The sequence below is a fragment of the Lepisosteus oculatus genome, chromosome 6 (assembly GCF_040954835.1).
Source record: "Lepisosteus oculatus isolate fLepOcu1 chromosome 6, fLepOcu1.hap2, whole genome shotgun sequence".
Classification (NCBI taxonomy): Eukaryota; Metazoa; Chordata; class Actinopteri; order Semionotiformes; family Lepisosteidae; genus Lepisosteus; species Lepisosteus oculatus.
In genome coordinates this window covers 55,238,875-55,251,891 of record NC_090701.1, presented here as the reverse complement: position 1 = coordinate 55,251,891, position 13,017 = coordinate 55,238,875, and the positions used below count along the sequence as shown (strand labels likewise).

Here is a 13,017-nt window from a genome sequence, read left to right as displayed (position 1 = left end):
GGACAGCAATTTTCAAGGTTTGCCACGGAATTTCAACCATATTCAAATCAACACAAGGATCCATGCCTTCACTATGGTTATGATATAGAGTGAATATATCATAGCACCAAGCCTAGTTAAAGTTTTCTGGTATTTGTTTTCATTGTATTGTGATCTGGTCATCTATGGCATGAAAACAATAGTCTTTTTTAAGTGCACATTACCTAAAATGACCTAAAATCCTAAACCCCTCAAAGCCCTGACATTTCTTTTGTTTCTCATGCCTAGATGTCCCCGTCATATACAGTATGAGCTAAACTAGTGCATAGCTTCAGCATAGTAGAATCAGCCAGGTGCGTACTCTCTGTACTCCAAAATGATTTATTTATTGCCTCTACTCTGAAACAATAGCTTCAGCATAAGTTGTCTTGATTTATATTCTATGCTCTTTGCTGTGTAGCCAAGCTTTATGTTAGCTTTTATTTTTGCTTCTGTGCATCGCAGAGAAATATAAGTTTGCATTACTGAGATAAATGAATCTTCTACAGATCCTAAGTCCTTTTCCCACTGTGAATCCTGTCTAAATCTTCCTATGTGGACCTAACTTTATCTTGATTATTGGATAGTCCATTAAGCCTTTTATAATAATCAAATGTGACAAATTTGTTCCTGCCAATTTAAGCAATATAATCTTTAAATAACAGAAAGAGCAGTTGTTGCAGCATCAAAGACTATGGGATTCTTCACACTTCACACATTGCCCAAACCCAGACACTTTCCTTCTTACTGTTATGGTCTGTGACCTCTATGAAGCTGATTTTCAGTCCATTGACATACAGTAGTACAACATTGATTCCCAGAACGTTAATTTTAAGAGTTAGTTACTCATGGTGAACCTTGTCAAAGACTTCCTGAATTTCTATATCCACAATATCATGAACATCATAAATTTTATACAGAATATTTCTTTTGTTGCTTCTTTGAAAAAAATCGAATTCATTAAGCAAGATCTTATGCTGCAGAGTCCATGATAACTTTCTTCACTAAGAGCACTACTGCAAAAATGATTCCTATGTCTCCTTCAGCATGTAGAAACGATTAAATATCTTGATCAGGTCATTCAGCCTTTTTTGTATGCCTTTCTGAAACTTCCCCAGTTTATAACAGATGAGAAAAATGTTTTGTTGGTGGTTTGGCTTTGAACACTCCTCTCTGGTGTTAATGGTTACTCTCCTGGCAATACTATCAAGCTCTTGGATATTGACAGCTTGCTAAACCTGTCAGGAGCCAACTTGAAAGTATGGAACACGTTAAGTACATTGCCATTTCTTCAACATGAACTTTGCTGTTCAGCTTAAAGAGCACAATTTCAATGATTTTTAAAGCATTTAAAATCATTAAAATGTATTTAATTTTCTTCTTTTGTGTTGTAAAAATTCCCAAAACTTGGATCACAGCGTTTTGATCTGCATCTTATAATTATACATAATTATACAACTACTTTGTGGGTATGATTTTGTTGTAACAAGATGTATTCAGTTTGAGTCTAATTAAAATGCCCAACACATTTCATAAATACAGTACGTTTCTGTGCTTACTCAGAATTTGTCCTTGTTTTTTATTTCAGTAAGATACATTTTTGGAAAAAAGCACTACTGACTGGGATTCAGATGCTCCAGAACTACAATGTATAAGATGGGAAACTAAAGTGGGTAAGTGAAAATAAATATACAATTCATGTTGAAATTAGAGTTTAAACACCATTATGTCAGAGCAAAAACTACTAAAGGTATAGAAGACCATTGATGTTTTTGTTCTCAAATGTTTAATGTTGCAGGATTGTTACAATTCATATATATTATATCATTAACACTTAGTGCAAAAATACCTTTTATTCAGGTGGAGAAAAGGGAGTTTTTAGGTTTGGTGAATCTGGCTGTAGTCACCTTAATAAATGCTGGTTTTGGTACTGCAGAATGAATCTCTGCACAGTGGTACTACTGTACATTTGTTCATAAGACTCACTAATGATTCTGTTTATTTCAGTGTATGTGTGGAAAATCACCAATCATTCCAGCTTCACTAAACAAGTCATACAGTGCATGGAAAATGAAGCATTTCTGTTAAGTACTGAAGGCATTTTTAACCTCCTGTAATTTTTCTATAGCCTAAGGCTTTCAGGATTAGATGATACAAAACACAGTAACGTTTTCATTGTTTCAAGTCTTTGGAAAAACAAATCAGTTAGCAAACATTTTGAACTGCAGTGTCAGGTCCGGTCTAAAAACCAGAGCAGCGTAGCACAAGCAAAAGGTTTGGTGAAGCTCAGTTTGGTTGTGATTATCAGTGGTTGCTAGAAGTGTTGTACATTCATAAAGTTGACAAATGAAGTTCTTCGCCCATGAGAGCAGCTGAGTCAGCCTTGTCTATCTGTGCAGCTCCTGTTTTCAATTTTCCTCTCTGCCAGTAGCAACAATTTTATATGGTTCAGAACATTTAATGATATTTGGTGTGTAACAGATGTTGTGCTCTTGATTTGTGGAGTTAGGAGAAGAAAGTGTTTTTCTACAGAGAAAAGTCCCAAACTTTTTAAGCTTTACACAGCCTATTTACCTTAATATGCTTTCTCATAGCTCCTGTGGAAGGAAAAATCAGTTTCTTAGGAGAGCCCTTTCAATTTAAATTGTATAACAGCATTACTTTATCCATGCAACACTCTCTCTGTGTGAAGAAGTGGCTGTATTGAGATGAAGAAGCCATTTTGAAATCTGCTGTCAAATTATATTATTTCATGGCCAAGTTGCATTTTATACTGTACAATACATTAAGCTTGCAAAGAGTGCTAAAAATATTATTTTGCTGTTTGTTTTTTCTTTTCCTACGTATCCATTACTTCATTAAAAATATTTGTATATCTAAAAATGAGCGCAAGGAAGTGCACATTTAAATCTGTATTTCCCTTTAGTGCTGTTTTCCAAGACTTCAATCCGGTTCAGCCAGATAACCTGTGCTTTTTAAGCCAGGCAGTGTGAAAAGTGACTGCTGGCTGACATTGACAAAAATATCCTCTTCTACTGTCACGGACATTTTGTTCATTTGTTGTCATCTTTGGAGGCATTGTGATGCTAGTTTAAACCTATCAAAAGAATATCATGCTTGTGTTGTGTCTATGATTGCCATAGATGGTTTTAAAGTGAGACGATCGGCCAATTTGTGCTGTCAGTATGATGTCCCACTGCTGTGGATGAAATAGTCAAGTTTACCAGTAAGTGCCGTAATGTGGTTTGTAATGCATTTTTAAACTGCTCCCGGAAATGTACCTGCTTTCTTTGAGGAGTTTAAAATGACTTTGAACGAATAGAAATGTCAACCAGCAATGAAACCAATTCAAATTCTGTTCTGAAACAGATTTGAGTAGACCCAATTTCTTTGTCGTGTGAAGACAAAATTACATGTGCTACAGTATAATTCCATTTGCTGAGATTCTGACCATAATGCTTACACACTCTAAAAGCAGTGAACACAAGCATTTTAATTACCGTGGTCATTGAGTTATAAATCTCAATGTCTTGAATGAATTGTTTTCTATGTGTATTATTTCATTCAATCTGACACCCTACTGTCCTTTATGAACTCATATAGAGTTTGAGTATGTATTTTTTTAACATGGGATGTTCTCAATTATATTTTATGTCTAGAAGTGAGGTGCTCTAATTTGATTTATCAGTAAGTTGGTTTTTTGTTTCTCTTGCTAGGGGTAAGTTTTTGCTCTGGTGTTTTTGACTGTTGTAAGTGACGAGGGGGCTCAGTCTTTTAACTTTCTGTCTGGGAGGAGAGGGGGAGCTGTTCAGGTTTAGATCCCTTCACTTCCTTTGGCGTTTTCCTTCTGTTTTGGGCCAGTTTTTATTTTTCACGTCATTCAGGATGGAGGACAGGGTTCGTGGTATCCCGTGGAGGAGAACAGTTACTATCCCTAGGTGACATCCCTAGGTCCTGTGTAAAAGTAAAGGGGAAACATAATCCTAAAACATGTTTAAAATACCAGATAACGTGTCCTCTGTAAAACTGACCCAGTGGATCACACAATTTGTTTACCAGGCACATGAAGATGCTGATGAGGAGAGATAAACATAAAAGAGAAAAACAAAAACACATTTTTTATAAAACTTTACATAGAAGGTAATACAGATTCCAGGTTGTGCTTGATGTACACATTACGTGCATGTCTAAAATATGCTGTGTGATTCCAGAAAGACTTAAATTAAAAACAAATTCCCCATTACATGCATGTAAATGGAGGTGGATGTATTGCAGTCCCACTCCCAACCAAAGGGATAAACTCCCAAATATAAACGATGACACTTTTAGTCAGTTAGTTAGTGTTTATATAGTACCAAAATTAATTTGAAACTAAATTAATGTTTGTAAAAGTTTACCAGTTTCATGTAAATAAGAAGGGGGGAGTTTGTCAGTGGTGGGTGGAGAACCGCTTGAAAAATGCAGTTCCATCTTGACCACTCAACTTTCTTTGGTCCTTCAATGTTATTTATTTACAGTCTTAGAAGTAACATTATAAATATTTTAGCTGGTTGATAATTGTAGATTTGTTTCATTTATTGAATGTTACCTTTGACAGTTTTTGTTTGTTTTATTAGACGATTTTAATGATGTTTAATTTACAAATTCTGTGCATTGAATTTCATTTTTAATTTTACAAATAGAGAAGCTTCATGAGACATTTCCTTGACATAAAGTATTATTTACAAAGATGACCATTGATATAGAATTCTGCAAAAAAAAATTACAGTCAATACTTGACTAAAACCTGGCTGTAAGTCCCTCCACCTTTGCATAATGAGTTACGGATAGATTTGGAACCTAAATCCATTCTAAGTCTAAACATTAACATATTAATCTGCAGTCATGCTGGAAACATGCAGATGTATCTTTTGTCTCACTTGTGAATAGATAAGACCTTTAGATAAGGTCTTAGATAAGATAAAAAAATTATTGTGCTAGAAATGGGGTAAAAACTAGGGACAGAAATGTATGACTTGGTGCCTAGGATTTGTATGTGGCTTTGTGGTAAAAAATGCAGATTGAGCAGACACATAGGATACAGAATATTGCATCTTCCCTTGGATATGACCCTGATTTTGTGTAAAGTGTATCTATCTTGTGTTAGTAGCACTGTGTTATTAATATGAATGAACTATTTCAAGATTGTTCTAATTTAGAAATTACACAACACTGAAAAATATTTTATACCCTCATTATCTAGTGATGTGCCATTTATATTGTGCTGCAGGCTTATACTTTTTAATTTTACTCATCGTATGTGAACATTTTTCTTAGTATTTCAAGCTATGGTTTTCTATACAATATTTAAGTAACATGGTTTGGTCATTGACAAATACAGTAAATATTCGTGATAGGCTAGCCAGCATTAACTGATGTTATCAATGGACTTTGAGCAAATGTTACAGCATCAAGGGAGCAGAAATGGAAAATTCAAAGGCTTTTCAGAAGAAAATGTGTGACCTGAAAAGAGACCACTGGCTGCTGATGTTCGACAGATGTTCCGATTCCTGAAATTAAAAGTGTGTTTGAATCATTGGCTGGTTGTGACAATTCAAGTTGGTCCACCCTTGTAAATGCTAGAGTTTTAAAAAAACAGACAATCACTTGTAGAGAAAACGCTGTAACATTTCCTTTACAATTCTTTACATTTTGTTCAGTTCCAGATCCTTCCAGCCACTTCTGATCTGGAATCAGCTAGGGACTTGCAAGTGAATAAGTGACTATCACAGATGCAACACATCAAACTCCAGAAGACAGGAAATCAATCCTTATCTCACGTTACACAAGGTGCGATTCCCATGTGTCGCTGTTTCTAAAGAGAACCATTAGCCAGCAAAAAGCTTTTATCGCAGGAACAACTCTGAAGAATCCAAGCATCACGTGCATTGTCCTTCCTGTGGATCCTGTCCATGTGGACAGCTTTTTTATATCCCAGATGTAGGACTCTGGGACAAAAACCAGGTCACTGGAACATGGCAGCAATAAATGTATTTGGTGTAATTTTAATAGCAGTAGTAGTGTAGGAGACACTTACAGTACTTGTACTTTGTCAAGTTGCAACATAATCATATACTGTAAGTTACTTGTTTTTAAAAGAACTTCTTTTAAAAACAGAAGGAAAGGAGTAAATTCTTAACCTGCTCGGAAACTTCCCAGTCTGTCTCTTCGCATCCTTTTGTGGCCGGTTGTCTGTTCAGCTCGCGTAGGCGGCCCTCTGCAGGTATCCCCGCGGCGCACTGATTCAGCGGCTAGGACCTCCAGCTGTGCAGGTGAGCTCTCTGGAGTGCTCCCTCAGCCCTCCCTGGTGTGAGTACCCACCCTCTCAGCGGCTACCTCACACGCCTGCCGAGATGCAATTCAGTAAGGAGGGGCTCAGCTGTCAGGTATCAGGGATAGGCTGTGACTCATGCTCATCTTGATATCTGAAAAACGGGAGATTCAGAACTGTTACACACTGGTCATTTTCATGCTTTCAAGTCAAATATTCCAGCTATTAAGTCATCATACATTTCTCTCTGGAAAACCAATCTGAACGTTTTCCTGTCATGCAGCCAGAAGAGATCTAAGATGAGTTTTTTGATTGTTGCAAACGTACTGTGAATGCAGATAACTCATGGCAATCCTAGATTAATGCAAAGAGGGATCAAAAGCTCCTCTCAGCGTCTGAATAACATCATTGAGAACTGGAAACATTTAGCACTGTCGGAAGGCATTTCACAATTTCCTTCGCTCTAGTTTATTAGTGGACATTCGTGTGATATGTGATGATCAAATTGCAAGCTTTTCTCAAATATTAGAGACAAAAAGGTCTCTAATATTTTGTCCTCAAAAGCTGTTCTAGACCTTTAGATCTGGAATTACTCTCAGGTTTATACTGTTTCTAATTGTAAGTAATTAAGCTCAGTGTGACAACTACATTTCGCAAGTAACAAAAAACATTTACATGCAAAAGATCATGGTTCATAACATTTAAGAGATGCAAATTACAAATAAAAAAAACTAATTATACCTTGGTGACATGGAAGGTTACCATGCTGCCTCTTAGCCTTTGGATCCCAGATGGACTTCCAGACAAAAATAACTTATGTTTTGTGATTGCATGTCCATGTGGGTTTTTTTGGACACTCTGTTTTTTCCCCACCTTGATGTCTAGGTTCATTTGTAGCACAAAACTGTTTCTGTGTGTGTGCTGCCCATGATGGTCTGGCATTCCATTCAAGATGTAGCCTTGTCTTAGAAAGGCTTGGCAAGATACAGAAGTTGGATAGTGACTGTGGAACTGTCCATAGGGTCACCATGAGTCGATACTGACTTGACGGCACTCAACCACCAATAATGAAATAACATCTGCAACCCTTACTGGGATATGCTCATGGATTTATGATAGTAATAATTAACATTATTGTTACATTCCAAGATGTGAATTTGGCTGTAAGTAGACCTTCTCCCTTTGGGCATTTATATTACTACAGCACACAGAATATTACAGTAAACCACCAGGCTTTTAATCGAAAGGTGTGTGTTCATTGTCTTGTTATCAATTATTAATTTGCCTGTTTATCCCAAGCATGAGCACTTAGCAATTTAATTTGGTCTTTCTTTGAAAACTAATATCACAGCTGTGAAAACCTAAAATCGATCAAACATCAGCCCCTTCCCTTTTCCTAAAAATGTGTCTGTGTCACTGTAACAAAACACAATCTTATTTTTAAAATTAATAGAAGAAAATGTGTATTCAGTTGTCATTTTAATTAGAGCTGTTCTCCATCTGTCAGAAAGATCAGTTATTGGGTGCCAATATCAACCAATTGTGCAAAAATGAAAGCAAGCGTTCAGTTAATTTGATAAAATGTGTATAATTGTGTAGGGCAGATTGATGACACAGTGGTTATCATTGCAGCCTCACAGCGCTGGGCTTCTGGTTTCAATTCCTGGGGTGCTATCGGCATGAAATTTGTATGTTCACATGGGTTTTCTTCAAGTCTTTCGGTTTCATCCCACAATTCAAAGATATAGTGGTTGTTTAATTGGCATCTGGGGAAATTGGCCCTGGTATGAGTGTGTGTGTGTTTGTATCTGTGTTTGTGCCCCACGATGGACTGGCATGTCCAGGATGTATCGTGCCTTGCGCCCATATCTTGCTGGGATACAGTTGGCTCCATCTGTCCTGTGACCCTGTACTGGAGAAGATGATTAGAAGTGGGATGGATGTACAGCTGTGTCCACACAGTGTGGTTGGTTTCTGCTTTCGATTATGTCATTACAAGTGGATGGTTATGAAATAGAGAAACATCAGGACTTGACCAAGAGGATAAATCTCAATACATAACATAAATTATCATAACCCCCAACTTGTAAATGAATTTTGTCAAGAATATACCAGAGCATTTGGTACAGTTAGAAGCATGTAAATTCTTTGTTCTCTAGCACAGTTCTCTAGCATAGTTTTGGTGAAAAGTAATAAATAATAATTCAGGCTCACTGGTTAAACAAATATTTATTAGCAGTGACACACACTGAACCACACACAACATAAACATACTGTACAACACAGAAATTACCCTACAATACGAATGTACAGATAAGGCAACTCGGAGACCTACAGTATGTCTAGACTACCAGGAAAAACTCCAGACTCCTACCACGTATTCAACTCTTAAATTATGCCTACAGATGTCAAAAGAAGAGATAAAATGCCCTTTAAACTAAATAGAATACAACCTGCTAAATCTCTCTGGTGTGAGTGTGCACATGGCTGTCTGTTTTTCTGCCCTGCTTTGGGCTGGCATCCCATCCAGGGTGTACCCTGCCTTGCACCTGTTGCTTGCCAGGATAGACTCCACCTCCCCCGTGACCCTGAATTGGAAGAAGTGGTTAGATAATACTATGTAAATTTCTTATGAATTTAGTTTAGTAGCTTTGAGATTTTGTTGCAGTTGTAAGTGATTCATTTTTTGATGCTCAGTATAATGTAGTACAGAAGTAAGTACAGATCATCAATTATGCATCTCATTACCCTTAATCAATGATGGACCGTACTGGAGAAAATATATCATATAGTACAGTACATATACATTTATTGTACTAAATGAGATATATTGTACATCGCATTTAACAAGATGTAAATTATGTGCACTGGATAGCACTGTGTTTTTGCAATACTTAAAACGTACAGTATGTAATCTACTGTATTTGTTTTTTTAAGCACTCCATGCTTTTACTGCATTATTCATACAGTAAATAAATTCAGAACACATTCAAAACAAGTACGCAACCCCTAAAACAGAATGTTATAATAGAATGTGCAAAATTCAAATACTGTAAAAGCTTTGATGCAATTATCCAGTGTTTGTGAAAGTCTGGTGACCCCTTCTCCCCTAGGATAATGGATAATCGATGTAGTACTGTTTCTGGTTTGTGGTTAAAGATGTAGATCCACAATATCATCCACAGCACTTCAGGTATTGCCTCTGTTTCTGTTTTAAGAACATAAAAAAGGTTATTAAAGAGATACTTAAACCTACCTTTTTAATGTTAGTATTATGTTAATTGGATAATGTTATTCACACATTTTTATATTTGTCTAAATGAGAATTTAGATTTAAGTGTTTTTAACTGCTATTGACTGAACCTGTGCTGTTAAATCACAAGGACTGTACAAATACAGATACTGTATAAATACTCTCCATGCAAATATTCCAGTGTTAAGCATTTATTATAAGAAGCTGAAATTGTAGGATTGAGTAGGATTCCTCTGCCGGCTGCGGGATTTGAAACAGCCACCTTCCAGCCACAGGTGCAGAGCCACCACACTGATATTTCATTAAGTGAAATAGTCTGTTGGTCTTCTTTATTGTCTATGTCTGTAGCAGAAAAATTGACTAATTAATTTGTTATCATAATCAAGGAATTCATTATGATAACACATTTCAGATTCTTTTAAACAACACTTAAGCTGTAGCCTGGGCTCTCTTGTAGTCTTGGCTCTCCCACAGAGCCCTGGGGTGTCTCTCTGGCCTCTTCCTGCTACAGTACAGTATCTCCCATGGCTGCTACTATGGAGTTCAAACAGGGGGGAGCCCAGCTCTCAGGTATCGTGATTGCAGTGGCTCCTCTCAGGTGATGTTTATGCTGGTTGCCTGTCATAATAATAGTTCAGGTGGGGAGCTGCGTCAGCATGCGTAGGCTGCAAAGGAACAAGTAAAGGTTTATTCCACGCTGAAAAGAGAAGAAAGAAAACACAACGTTTTGGCTGTGGAGACTTCCTCAAGTGTAAGCTGTTGTTGTCGGAAAGGGTAGTCTGAGAAAATGGTAGAAAGCATTAGTTTCCTAGAACACTGTAGTAGAAATATCTGAGTGTTACTCTGGGTGGTGTCAGAGTCAAAAGAAAAAGTGTTAAATTTCAGGGGTGAAATCCCTTAGGTATGATATTATAACGACGACATTGGTAAAGGAATAGGAGGTGGTTAGAAAGCCTGGTCTTGGATCTTGGAACAGATATTTGTGAAGAGACGGAAAGCTGGTTTGGTGAGAGAGAGGGGCGAGTAGCCCAGGGAGGAAGAGAAAGAAGGACGAAGAGATCTAGAGAAAGATTTAGATTCTTCGGCTCCACAGCTGAAACGTTGTGTTTTCTTTCTTCTGTTTTCGGCATGGAATAAACCTATTACTTATTCCTGTCACAATAATATATATGTTTATTATTTCACTATCATTCTCATTTTCTTCTTCACATGCTACTTATTTAATGTTGGAGTGATACTTAGGATGACTTCTCCACTTCTCTTCTAGAGCAATCTGGAACTCAGATCAATGCCTGGTCAATATAAAGAGATGACGTGTCTCGAGATCTTCTTTGACATTCCAGTATGTAGATAGTCCTCCCTTCTAGGTTCCTGTTCAATACACTCACATGATTTAGTAGAGCATTATTGTCATTATTGAATTAAGATCAAATGAGCTGTAACACCTGCCAAACCTGTCTCAATATCTTTCCAGGTATTTCATTTCTGTATCTCACAACTGCAAATGAGTGGTTTATGTAGAACATAAGGGGTCTTTTATATCTTTAGTATAATTCCCCCCAAGAAGCGCAAATTACATCAATAATAGGACTAGCTTTCTGTCATCTGAGTCTATCTGATATGTTCTGTCTACTAAACGTGGTTTTAATTTCACAGTACCTGTATAACAGGCTGCCTTTGGCTCAGTCCTGCACATGATAATATTTCTGTGTGAAAGGTTTTGGACCATGAACACCATGGACATTCTGGGGCTATTTCTCAAATGCGTACCAGCATGGGAGTGATTGTGTTAAGCCTATACCATCACAAAGCAATCCAGATGTTCCACTGTTGACTTTCCATAGACTTTGCCATATGGTGTGCTGACACTTCTGATGGTTGGGGTTCTCTGCTCCATCCAGGAGAGCACACTTTGTGATTCATTTGGAGTAAAAATAACGGGCCCATGTGCAAAAAACTGCAGCATGAAAATGCCCCTGTTCACTACTTATATTATGTTACAAAAATACCTACATAGCAATTTTCTGTACTGTATATGTGTTCCCATTTTCACCTGATGTGTTTCCTGTCTGGTGGTTGACCATATTGTAGACATTTACATTTGCATACATTTAGCCTTGTGAACATGAATAGTGGAGAGACATGGAATTCATTTGAATTATATACCTTTAACATAAAGTTGTCAGTGTATTCCCAAAATCTCCAATTAACTTAAAAATAAAAGAGATAATACTTCCGTGAGTTTATCAATCTGAAGCAGGATGTTTGGGTTATAGTTGTACAGGTGTACAAAGAGAAACAGTTGTAATCCCAGTGACTGCACTTGAAGAGAAGACTTTGGTCAGCAAGTCTTTTTTTCAACTTGAAGGTCACACACAGCATTATCACCACAGGGTTAGAGCACTGCTGATTATATTGTGAAGGTTTTTCTTCCCCTGTTATTGTGCAGGTGCTACAGATCATATTATCAGTGTATAGTAGATTGGAGCTCCACAGATCTGTGGACAGAAAAAACAAAGTTTATACTGATGCTGGGATTGAAGGTGGCTCCTGCTATCACAGTGCTAAGATCTAAAGAAAAAAGAGGGAACCAGTGGGATTTAAGATGAGAGCTTACATTACATTCCATTCTGTGGAGTGAAAGGATAGGTTTGGGATTTAGAAACATGAAGCAAACTTAGGGAATTGTGATCCACAGTTAAAAAAATATCAAACAGAACATGCAGGTAAGCACCAGAGATTGAGCTGAATATCTGTTAAGGGAGGCAAAAGTAGAGATAGTACTGTAAGAAAAGACAAGCTCTCCATCACTATTAGGAAGTAGAAAATGACATACAGTACATTAAGGATCATATCAGTTTTCTAAATTAACATTAAATGACTTGTTTTGTAAAATTCTGTTAATAAAATGAGACTGAGAACAGCCAAATGCTGAATGTTGCCTGAGATGTATGCTGGTATATTTAATTTTCTAGCATATATGAATCATGCAAAAGAAGATATATTTTGATGTTTTTTTTGTGTTTATTTGATTTAAAAAGGACAAGTGTGAGAGGTTATTAGAATTAACAATATAACTGTGTAAATAATACTCTCACAAGACAAAGACAGTCTGTTCCAGTTCATTTTTCCTTATAGTTCTTTTGTAGAATGGTAAAATTGAAATTAGAATTAAGGAAAAATATTTTAATAATATCCTTTTTTTTTACTAAAAGCAAAAGCATGTTCTACTCATAGTTCATAACTTTCTTCTGCTTAGACTTAAGCCTACAAACTGATGGGGTTTTTTTTCTGTGCAATAAGCAGCTTTGCATGTGGAGCATCTACTAACAGTGCAACCCTTCATCACTCTTTCCAACCTTGTGATAATTGGGCAGTAGCCCTTAGTCAGATCTGTGTTGGTCAAATATTTAGCACTACTCAGTTTGGCAAAATA

At 36.8% G+C, this 13,017-nt stretch overlaps 1 protein-coding gene across 3 annotated transcripts in view; it reads left to right on the top strand.

The window, feature by feature from the left end:
• dlgap1a (discs, large (Drosophila) homolog-associated protein 1a) overlaps positions 1 to 13,017 on the top strand; it is a 239,014-nt gene that overhangs the window by 70,479 nt on the left and 155,518 nt on the right. For all 3 annotated transcript variants that reach the window (XM_015353463.2, XM_015353459.2, XM_015353462.2), the window contains exon 2: positions 1,607 to 1,691. The gene's annotated coding sequence lies outside the window, so the exon portion shown is untranslated. The remainder of the gene's footprint in view (positions 1 to 1,606; positions 1,692 to 13,017) is intronic.